Raw genomic sequence first — 11,178 nt, forward strand, 5'->3', positions numbered from 1 at the left:
TAAGCTGGCCAGAAACCTGCTCTACATCCACCATGGAAGCACTGGTCACTGCCCACTGCCAGCACATGAAGAGACCTTTTACACCGCACTGCATGCATAGCTCATGTGTTACCTGTGAGCATTGGAATGGAGCAATGAGCTGAATGCCTGAGGCCCATGTTCAGCTAACTGGCTTTCCCCTAAATGCCCAGTCATCCCTGGAAACTTGGATGGCCTGTCTTACCTCTGCTGCAAGATGTGCTCTTCTGGGAGTTGTCTCTGCAGCCTCCTCACTGGTTCCTGAAACTCCTGGGTCCCTCACCAGTGCCACAGTTCTTTCAGTAAAGGCTACTGAAGCCATCCTGTGATACTAGAGACAGTAGACTGAATGTACCAGTTAAGCAGAGTCTTGATCCCAGTTAAGACTTAAAGATTACAAGTAAATAACATATTTGTTAAGCTGTTTCCTATTTTGAGACATAGAGTGCCTGGTTTATTGTCTCAGAAAAGCTCAGGAAATACAGTGGAGATTTAGGCTCAGGTTGTTGCTGCTGGCTGGAAGACAAGCTGTGCATTTTCTCTTGATAATGTGAATGAAGTACACAAATCATAGCTTGCCTTGTAAAACATGGCTGATAAAGGACTCCCCAATGGTGGGGGGAAACCTTGAAACTGCTGGTCAAGATGCTGAGCAAGCTCTTCCAGCTACCATGAGCTCCTTGCTCCTCAGTTCATCATGATCTGTGAACATCTATGGAGCTCCATGCATCAAACCACAGCCTGCTGCTGACTGCTCTTAGGACCTTGGGAAGATGCACTGAACCTAGGAACAAGGTCTTTCATCCCTGAGATGGGTACAAGCCTATTTGAACAAGAGACTGAGGTCCTCAGTACCTAGAGTTGGCTCTCCAAGTGTTAGCCAAGGACCTGGCTAGACACTCTCCCTGTTTCTACCTCCCTGCTCAGTGTAAACAGGCAAAGTAAAAGGACGGCCTTCTTGCCCAGTCCAGGCCACCACCTGTAGAATAAGTCTCAGTTCAGAGAAGGCCCCAGATGAGCTTGAGCAAGGTGCATGGAACTCTGGTTTTCCTTACTGCTGGGCTAGGGGAGAGGAAGGTAGGTCCAAGAGACACACTTATTTGAGGTGCTGTTGGTGTCTTAGGCGCAGTTCCCACAGAAAGTGGAGAGAGGAGGAAACCACACAGTGTTCTAGGTAGAGAGAGGTATCAGGGTTCAGAAGACCCAAGCGAGGTTTGAGAAAGCCACTCTTTAAGGTGGTGTGAGGGACAGCCTCCTGACAGGAGGCTTGTGCCCAGCCCGTTTCCAGGACACCCTTTATAGCCCCTGCAATGTGAAAGGTCAAATATTGCTCCTTTCCACAGACACACCTGGCACACCCATGCAGTCTCCTCTCTCACCTGGATCCCCACAGGCTGTGCTTTACAAAGTCTGAATAAAGGAAACTAGGTTTTATGGGTCATTTTGCCTACTGGAATGACTTCTTAAATGTTAAGTAATTACTAATTTAACATTACAAATACAGCCCCCAAAGGGCTGACAGAAGACTTCCCAAATAGTGGGCTGCTTCTCTTTCACTGTGCGAGGTGGGATGCTGCTAGCAGAGCGGCATTTCCCTGGCCCTTGGTACCCATCCATCCCTTGACTCAGCCTCTGGGCACTGGTCTTCCCTTCTCTCTTCCAGAGGCCCCACCCATCACTTAGCATGAGCTGTTATTTTTATACATACTCTGTGCATACCATAGAGAAAGAACCCGGTGATTATTGTAATTCCCCCATCTCCGAGGTTCCCTTCTTTTTAAAACTTGATAATCCTCCACGGTGACGCACTTGCTTCCTTTAATTATCAGTCTGCTTCACTTTCCCCTGTATCATTTTCCTAACTGCTGCTACCCTGTTCATTTCTGTTCATCTCTAGTTATGCCTAACACTTGGTTTCTGTTGTGGTACCAGCACACTGAGATAGTACTAGAGAAGGTCAGTCTAAAAGCTTTGGAGAGTGTGGCTTGTGGAATTAACAGAAGTAAAGACCTGTTTTGTAAACTCGGGCAAACCAAACAAAAAACTCCCAAAGTCTGAGAAACCAAGGCCTCTTCCAAGACATTCTTACTCAACCCTCAGCAGACATTCCTGCTCCTGCCCTTCAGTAGCTGAGCCAAACAGTCCAGCTCCCACAATGTTCCAGCCTAGGGGCACAAGGGCAGGGCAAGTGGAGGGCATGGCTGGGGAGGGAGATTCATTCCGGGTAACAATATGGAACAGGTTGGCAGCAGTCTTCCCCCTGGACACAGCCCTAGACAGAGCCCAGAGATTGCTGGGACAAAGATAGTGCTGTTCTCTGCCTTGCCCGGGGAGCCTGCTGCTGTTTGTAAGAGCAAGAGATAGAATGCCCTCGTGTTTGTTGTTTGTATTAAATCTTTCATCCCATAAAGACTCAAACTACACAGGATGCCCGACATCCTGACTCTTGCTCTTTCTTTTGTAAATCTTGCCAGGAGCACTTGATCCCTGAGCAGCTGTTGACCACACTAGCCTGGGCTACAGGGATCCTGCAGGCTGAGCCCCACCCCAGGCCTGGATCCATGACTGCCTTGGTTCTTTTGATCCCAATTCCTAGGCTAGTGTTTCTGACCTCTTCCCTTACCTCACATGCACTTTCACAATCCCCAACCCTGCAGTGGGACACTTTGGGAAATTTATGTTTGTGTTCTCTGGCTGTTCACACTACATCTCTGAACCTCAGAGAAGGAATGCAGATTGTTGGTGTGAGCTGCGTGGCTTTTGATTTCTGTTCTAGCATGAGTGGGTGAACAGAGCCTTTTTCCTCTAGCTACACAGCCCTGCATGCAGAAGAAGTTGGGTGCTTGCTTCCTAGTTTTCCATTTCTGCCTTTGAAGACTGATTTTAGACATTTCCCTCAGCACAGACATATTAACAGAATTTTTGCCTTTAAAATACGGTGGATTGGAGTGATAAGCCCCCATGGGTGCTAGAAGTATGCGTAAAATGGTCATAAGTGTCTAGAGTAAGGCCCTAGTGAGGACAGGGTGCATGTCCAGAGACCAAAGGCACATGACCAATGTCTTTGGAGGAAATTTAGTTTCTCTGATCAAGAATTCTGTTTTGGTAAATCTTGTACCTTTCTTTTGCCTGGGATTGGTATAGGAAGGAACAAGGACTTGCATTTCTTTATCTCCGTAAGGAGCTGTTTTTTGACAGGGAGAGAGAGAGAGAGAGAGAGAGAGAGAGAGAGAGAGAGAGAGAGAGAGAGAGAGAGAGAGAGAGAATACACGTGTGTGTCTGCACACACATGGAGGACAGAGGTAGATGTCAGTGTTATCCTCAACCTTCTCTCCACTTACTGTTTTTAGCATTTCCGTTATTATGTGTGTGGGTGCCATGGTGCATGTGTGGGAGGCAGGTCAACCTAAGGCTGTCAAACTTGGTGGCAAGCACTTACATCCACTGAGCCACTTCCTGGCTTCCCACCTTACTTTTGGACTCTAACTGGACCTGGAACTCTGATTCAGCTGGGTTGACAGGCCAGCAAACTCCTGGGATCCACCCGTCCCCACTTCCCATGGCACCAGGGCTAAAATGCACACTGCCTTGCCTGGCTTTTTATGTGGTCTTCGGGTTTCTGAAGCAAGCACTTTACTGCCTGAGCCCCTAGAGAACGTTTCTCTTAAAGCACAGCTCACACACACAAAAAAATCCTCAAATTGTGTGTAGATAAGCAGGTGAAGTTTTACAGAATAAATACATTCAGTAATCCAGGTTAAGAAACAGAAGGTTGCTCTCTTCTGGTCTCTTTGGCCATGAGGCAGAAGAAAGATGAACAGGGAACATCATCATTTGGAAATGGTTGTGATGAGATACATACATTGTGCCACCACTGTGGCTCTAAGGCGGTGGTTCTCAACCTTCTAATGCTGCGACCCTCTAATACAGTTCCTCGTGTTGTGGTGACCCCCAAGCATAAAATCATTTTTGATGCTACTTCATAGCTGTGATTTTGCTACTGCTATGGATCATAACGTGAAGCTCTGTGTTTTCCAATGGTCTTAGGCGACCCCTGGAAAGGGTTGTTTGGCTCCCAATGGGGTCGCGACCCACAGGTTGAGAGCTGCTGCTCTAAAGCCTCCCGTCTTCAGAAGTGGAGGCAAATGTGGCTGCCCTGCCAAGCTCGAGAGACAGTACAGTTGGAGCGCCATGGCTGAGAGACAGGGCACGGCCAGGGCAAGTGAGACACCAGTTGTCTATCACAGGTTCAGACAGACTCCTGAGCGAACAGCATTCTAAACCCAGGAGGATGGCTACAGCACCCAGCTCACCGTGAGGATTTCAACCATCGGTCATAAAGTAAATGAAGGGCTCCAGCAACTGCGACTCTGCCCCCCACTCCCGCTGCCGTACTAAAAACATTAGGTTACATTCCTGAAGCTAGCCACAACCTCCACTCCCTTCTCAGGGAATCCCTTATCCAGCCAACAAAGTATTGAAATCCAGCAATCAAAAGCCCCCTTTTGCTACCCTAATTAACCAATCAAAATTAAACACCTCATCCTAACACGGTGTCTCCTCTTCCCTTTATAACCGCCATTTACTGTGGGCCATGTCTGTCTCTCCATCCAGGGGCAGTCCTTTGTCCCTCCAGGGCTAACTTCCCTCTCCCTAGTTCCTTTCTCACCCCCTATTTCCTGTCTTTATCTCTTATTCCCGCCCTTTGTCCCTCTGGGCAAATCTCCTTTGTGCTGAGAACATGGTTTTAGGGTCTCTTGTGCCCCAAGGATACCAGTCCTTTTAGTAAATCTTCGGTTTCAAAACGGCAATATATATATATCTCAGCATCTTAAAATGCATTATTCCCATTGTCAATCCAATCACCAAAGACTACCACAGGACATTTAGGGTCTTTCCAGGGCATTTGGCTCTTTTAAATCAAAGTGCTTTGAGTAGAGCTGGGAATGTTTAGTAGCAAGCACTAGCCTGGCATGTACAAGGCTCTAAATTTAATCCCAGCACCAACACACACACACACACACACACACACACACACACACACACACGCATGCATGCATGCACACACACATGCAGAGAGAGAGAGAGAACTAAAAAAATTAACCTATGAATACAGTCATTTTGCCAGCAACCTTCAAAAGAAAGTGCTTTGAACACTGCCTATCCATGTTTTATTTTAACATCATGGTACATTGCTGTGGGATGCTCTGATTGGTCAATAAATAAAACACTGATTGGCCAATGGCCAGGCAGGAAGTATAGGCAGGACTAACAGAGAGGAGAATTGAGAGAATTCTGGGAAGTGGAAGGCTGAGGAGGGAGACACTGCCAGCCGCCACCATGACAAGCAGCATGTGAAGACAACGGTAAGCCACAAGCCACGTGGCAAGGTATAGATTTATAGAAATTGATTAATTTAAGATGTAAGAACTAGATAGCTAGAAGCCTGAGCCATTAGGCCAAACAGTTTAAATAATATAAGCATCTGTTTATTTTATAAGTGGACTGTTGGACTGCCGGGACTTGGCAGGAGCTGGAGAGAAATTCTCCAGCCACATTACATGTGTTTGAATGTATGTAGGTGTACATTCATGTTGGATTATACGTGGAATGGCATTTTGAGTAGCAGAGTATGGTTTAACAGATAGAGTTCAGATAAACAATTGTATCAGTCTACCTTCACGCCAGCTGCAAATGAGAGTTCCAGATTCCCACATGACTGAGACTTTTCTGCTGGACTTTATGAGTAACTATTTTTTATCAAACAAATGCCCCTTGCAAAGGGAGAGGCCATATGTGATATAGTGAAGCATACAGTCATTCTGGACCATAAAGCCCTTGTGTCTAAACTTTCTAGAGGGAGACATCATGGGGATAGGGAGAAATCTGGTGCTAGGGAAGTTCCCAGGAATCCACAAGAATGACCCCAGCCTAGACTACTAGCAATAGTGGAGAGGGTGCCTGAGCTGGCCTACCCTGGTAATCAGATCGTTGAATACCCTATCATTATAGAGTCTTCATCCAGTAACTGATGGAAGGAGATGCAGAGATCCATAGCCAAGTACCAGGCTAAGCTCCAGAAGTCCAGTCAAAGAGAGGGAAGAGGGATTCTGTGAGCAAGGGCATCAAAATCATGATAGGGAAACATACAGAGACAACTGAACCAAGCTAGTGGGAACTCAAGAACTTTAGACCAACAACTGTGGAGCCTCCACGGGACTGGACTAGGCCCTCTGCATAAGCGAGACAGTTGTGTAGCTTGGTCTGTTTAAGGGGCCCCTGGCAGTAGGATCAGGATCCATCCCTGGTGCATGAGCTGGTCTTTTGGAGCCCACTACCTATGGTGGGACACCTTGCACAACTTTGATGCAAGGGGAGGGACCTGGACCTGCTTCAACTGAATGTACCAGGCTCTGCTGACTCCCCATGGGAGACCTTACCTTGGAGGAGGTGGGAATGGGGGGTAGGTTGTGGGGGGAGAATCTTGGGGAGAGCAGGAGGAGGGATGAGAGGGGGATCTGTGGTTGGTATATACATTGAGTAAAAAAATTCTTAAAGAAAATAAATAAAATTACTAAAAACATAAAAAATAAATAAATAAAACCACTTTCACCTGTAAGTACTGGTTCATTTTGTACCTTTCATGAAAAAAGCTTCCTGTGGCGTGCACTTTCTGTTGCCTTGCTGAATTTGCCCCAGGACCAGCTCTAGGTGCACACTGAACATGTTGCACAAATGCCACCCAGGCACTGCCTCCATCCAGCACAGGGACCAAAGTGGTACAAGGATACTGGCCAGCTGAACTGCTTATGAAAGGCGGGTGGGAAATAAGAGGAGACTGAGAGGAAAGTCTGTGGCCTCAGAATGGCGTTATTTTGCTCCAGGCAGCAAAGCAGGGCCAACAGCATGGGCAGAGTTCAAATGGAGCCAGTGACAGAGGTATATTATTATAATCACCAAGGGCGAGGTGTCACACTGTCTTAGTCAGTGTTCTATTGCTGTGAAAAGACTCCATGACCACAGCAACTCATAAAGGAAAGCATTTCATTGTGGCTTGCTTACAGTTTCAGAATTTCAGTCCATGGTTATCATGGTGGAGAGCACATTGGCATGCAGGTAGACATGGTGCTGGAGAAGTAGCTGAGAGTTCTACGTCCGGATTGGATCTGCAGGCAGCAGGAAGAAAGAGACTCTGAGTTCGGAACAGAATGGGCTTTTTGAAACCTCAAAGCCTACCCTCAGTGACGCATTTTCTCCAATAAGGGCCACACCTCCTAATCCTTTCAAATAGTGTCACTCCCTGGTGGCCAAGTATTCAAATCCATGAACCTATGGGAACCATTCTTATTCAAACCACCTCACTCACTGGCTTGGTGACAAACACCTGCTTCCTTCATGCTCAGACAGGCAGAAGGCACCTCTGTCAGCCATCCAGAGTAAAGTTTGATCTGGTTGTGGTGGCACACACTCTGGTGGCACACCAGAGTGTCCTGGTTAGATTTTCTATGTGCATTAGCTTGACATTCGTCAGTCATCTGGGAAGAGGAACCTGAACTGAGAAAATGCCTCCTTCAGATTGCCATCACCATAAGCAGTGTTTTAACAGGATGTGTTTTGTTCCCAGACTAAGAACTTAATGCTTTGTGATTCCCCAGTCAGGGGTTGAGTCTCCTCCCTCACCCCTCAAGCAAACACCTAGTCAGGTGTTCCAAACAACAGAGCAAATTTTCTTTCTCCCATCCTTCTCGCCAGAAGCACAGCTGTACACTAATAAAGACACACCACAGCCAGTGTCCATCTCCTTAGCTCCCAGGCCCCTCCCAGCCTATGATCCTCCTATGGCTGGCCAGACCATCTGGCTTTTGTATGACTGGGTCTTCCTCATGGGGGCCAGCTGTGGGAAGACTGTTTGACAGCCATGCTGTGGGATGTACGGCAAATGTGTTGCTAATTAGTCGATAAATAAAACACTGATTGGCCATTGGCTAGGCAGGAAGTGTAGGCGGGACAAGGAGGAGAATAAAGCTGGGAAGTGGAAGGCTGAGTCAGAGAGACACTGCCAGCCGCCACCATGACAAGCTGCATGTGAAGATCCTGGTAAGCCACGAGCCATGTGGCAAGGGATAGGTTTATGGAAATGAATTAATTTAAACTGTAAGAACAGTTAGCAAGAAGCCTGCCATGGCCATACAGTTTGTAACCAATATAAGTCTCTGTGTTTACTTGGTTGGGTCTGAGAGGCTGTGGAACTGGCAGGTGAGAGAGATTTGCCCTGACTGTGGGCCAGGCAGGAAAACTCTAACTACACAGCCACACACCTATCTCTTCCCTATCCTTCCCTCTTCACTGTGTGGTGCTATCTCCAGAAAGTGCCTTGGTCTCTCATGAAGGCCATACACCTGCCTCCTCTACTCCCTGCTACAGGGCAAGCAAGCAGTCAAGGCAATTGAGAACAGGGGATTGTGTGCAAAGAATGTGACCCGTGTAGCAGTCCTGGGCCCCTATCACATCCTGGAAAGCTACTGTGGCCACTGCCTTACCTTTAGAACCTCTTTATCTATTTGTTTTTTTCTTAACGCTTTTACTTTGAGGCATCATGTATAGGAGGCCTATCCATTTCTCTGTGGGAGGCCTGCTCCCACTTTTTCCCCAGGGTACTCTTGAGGAGGGAAGAGTGAGAAATATTTAGATAGAAAGATAGAGGGGAGAGAAACAGATAGGAACACAGAATAGCCTCAGGAGGGCCTGGATCAACATCCATCAGCCCCTTCTGTCTCTTCAAAAGGGCTTTTTATAGAAATGCCAAGGGGTGGAGCAAAAGACCTCCCTCTAACACAGCAAAGGGTAGACTCTTCCAATCACCAGGTAACCACGCATGTGGTCAAGCCATCCCTTAATGCAGCCCTGCTTGGAAAAGCAAGCTCAGATCTCACTAGGAAACCTCTGTGGGCCTCTGCAATCATGGGGGAAAAAAACATACAGATAATACATGGAGAAGACATGATCACAGAATAAAGATAACGCAATTAGAAGCATCAATGTCTGTCAGCTAATGTTGAAGTGGAAGTTTGGGGAGTTTGACATGATCCAGGAGCTGAAAGAACAGATTAGTGTTCCTCTCCTTCTTCCTCACCCTCTCCTTCAACAGAACCCACACCAACTTCCTCAACATCCTTCTCCAGGGCAGCCATGTCCTCACTGGCTTCAGAGAACCCCCTCTCCTCCACACCCTCACCCACACACCAGTGCACAAAGGTGCACTTGACATACATCAGGTCAAACTTGTGATCTAGGTGAGCCCAGACCTCAGTGATGGCTGTGGTTTTGCTCAGCATGTACACAGCTCTCTGTACCTTGGCCAGGTCTCCACCAGGTACCACAGTGGGAGGCAGGTAATTAATGCCAACCTTGAAGCCAGTGGGACACCAGTCCACAAACTGGATGCTGCATATAGGCTTGATGATGGCAACAGCAGCATTGACATCTTTGGGAACCACAACATCACTATGGTACAACAGGCAGCAAGCCATGTATTTACCATGGGGAGGGTCACATTTCACTATATAGTTGTCTGGCTCAAATCAGGCATTGTTGAAAGCTGCTCATGGTAGGCTTTCTCATCAGGGATGACAGGGGGCATCTGTGGCCAGAGGGAAGTGGATTCAAGGATAGGACACCCAGTTAATCTGGAATTCTGTTAGGGATCCATCAAATCCGAGGGAAGCAGTGATAGAAGACACAATCTGGTAATAAGGCAGTTAAAGTTAGTGCGCTCCATGTCGAGGTTTCTACAACAGATGTCATAGATGGCCACATTGTCTACCATGAAAGCACAGAGTGTTCCAGGGTGGTGAGGATGGAATTGTAGGGCTCAATCACATTGGTGGAAGCCTGGGGGCTGGGTAAATGGAGAACTCCAGTTGGACTTCTCTCCATAATCAACAGAGAAGCTACTCCATCAGCGGGGGTGGGGGTGTATGTGAACCCACAACCAGTTCCCAACCAAAGCTGTGGAAAAGCAAGAAGCCCTGAGGACCTGTGCACTGGTCAGCCAGTTTGCAAATTCACTCCAAGACAAGGTCAGTGATCTCCTTGCCAATGGTGTAGTGACCTCAGGCATCATTATTGGCAGCATCTTCCTTGCCTGGGATGAGCTGCTCAGGGTGGAAGAGCTGGCGGTAGATCCCAGTGTGAACTTCATCAATAACTACGGGCTCCAGGCCTACGAACACTGCAGGGGGCACATGCTTGCCAGGTCCTGTCTCACTGAAGAAGGTGTTGAGGGCATCATCTCCTCCCCCAATGGTCTTGTCACTTGGTGTCTGGTTGTGAGGCTGGATGCCATGTTCCAGGCAGTAGAGCCCCCAGCAGGCATTGCTGATCTGGACACCAGCCTGGCCAACATGGATGGAGATGCACTCAATCATGGCAGCAGGGGTTTAGGAGGTGAGGGTGACAGAGCAGACACCGGTCACCATTCCCGACAGCTAAGAGTCAAGGGAAGTAATGCAATCTTGGAACCTCTTTAAATTCAGAAATTTCTCAGAGAAGTCAAGTGTTAACTCTCCAGCTCCTGGGATGTTCTTGTAGATCACTTTGTCAGGTCATTTCCCCCTGCACAGCAGTCTTTAGGGACAGGAAGAGCAACAGGTCAGCAGAGGCACTTGTGAATTACTTCTCATGTTGCTGTGATGAAAGCAACTTAGGAAGGGAAGTCAGGGTTTTCTGTCCCACCAGCCTGCTCACAAACAACCACCCAGAGACTTATTATTAATTATAAATGCTCAGCCAAGAGCTTAGGCTTATTACTAACTAGCTCTTACAACTTAAATTAACCCATATTTCTTATCTACGCTCTACCAAGCAGAGTTACCTTCTTTCAGCATGGCATGTTCATCTCCTCCTTCCTCTGCATCTGGCTCATAACTCTGCCTGACCCTGCCCTTCTTCTTCCCCACACTCTCTTTCTATCCACAAGTCCCACCTAACCTCTCTCTGCCTAGCTACTGGCCATTTAGCCTTTTATTAAACCAATCAGACGGTGCCTTGGCAAAGACACATCTTCACAGTGCACAAAAAGATTATCCCCCAACAGGGTTTATTTTGGTTCACAGTGACAAGGAACAGAACCTCCATGATGAAGATGACATAGCGAAAGGT

At 47.5% G+C, this 11,178-nt stretch overlaps 1 pseudogene; it reads right to left on the reverse strand.

Moving 5' to 3' along the window:
- Positions 1 to 9,125: 9,125 nt before the first annotated feature.
- On the reverse strand, positions 9,126 to 10,445 carry LOC131895835 (tubulin alpha-1B chain-like; annotated as a pseudogene).
- Positions 10,446 to 11,178: the final 733 nt, after the last annotated feature.

Source organism: Peromyscus eremicus, chromosome 19 (genome assembly GCF_949786415.1).
Source record: "Peromyscus eremicus chromosome 19, PerEre_H2_v1, whole genome shotgun sequence".
Taxonomy (NCBI): domain Eukaryota; kingdom Metazoa; phylum Chordata; class Mammalia; order Rodentia; family Cricetidae; genus Peromyscus; species Peromyscus eremicus.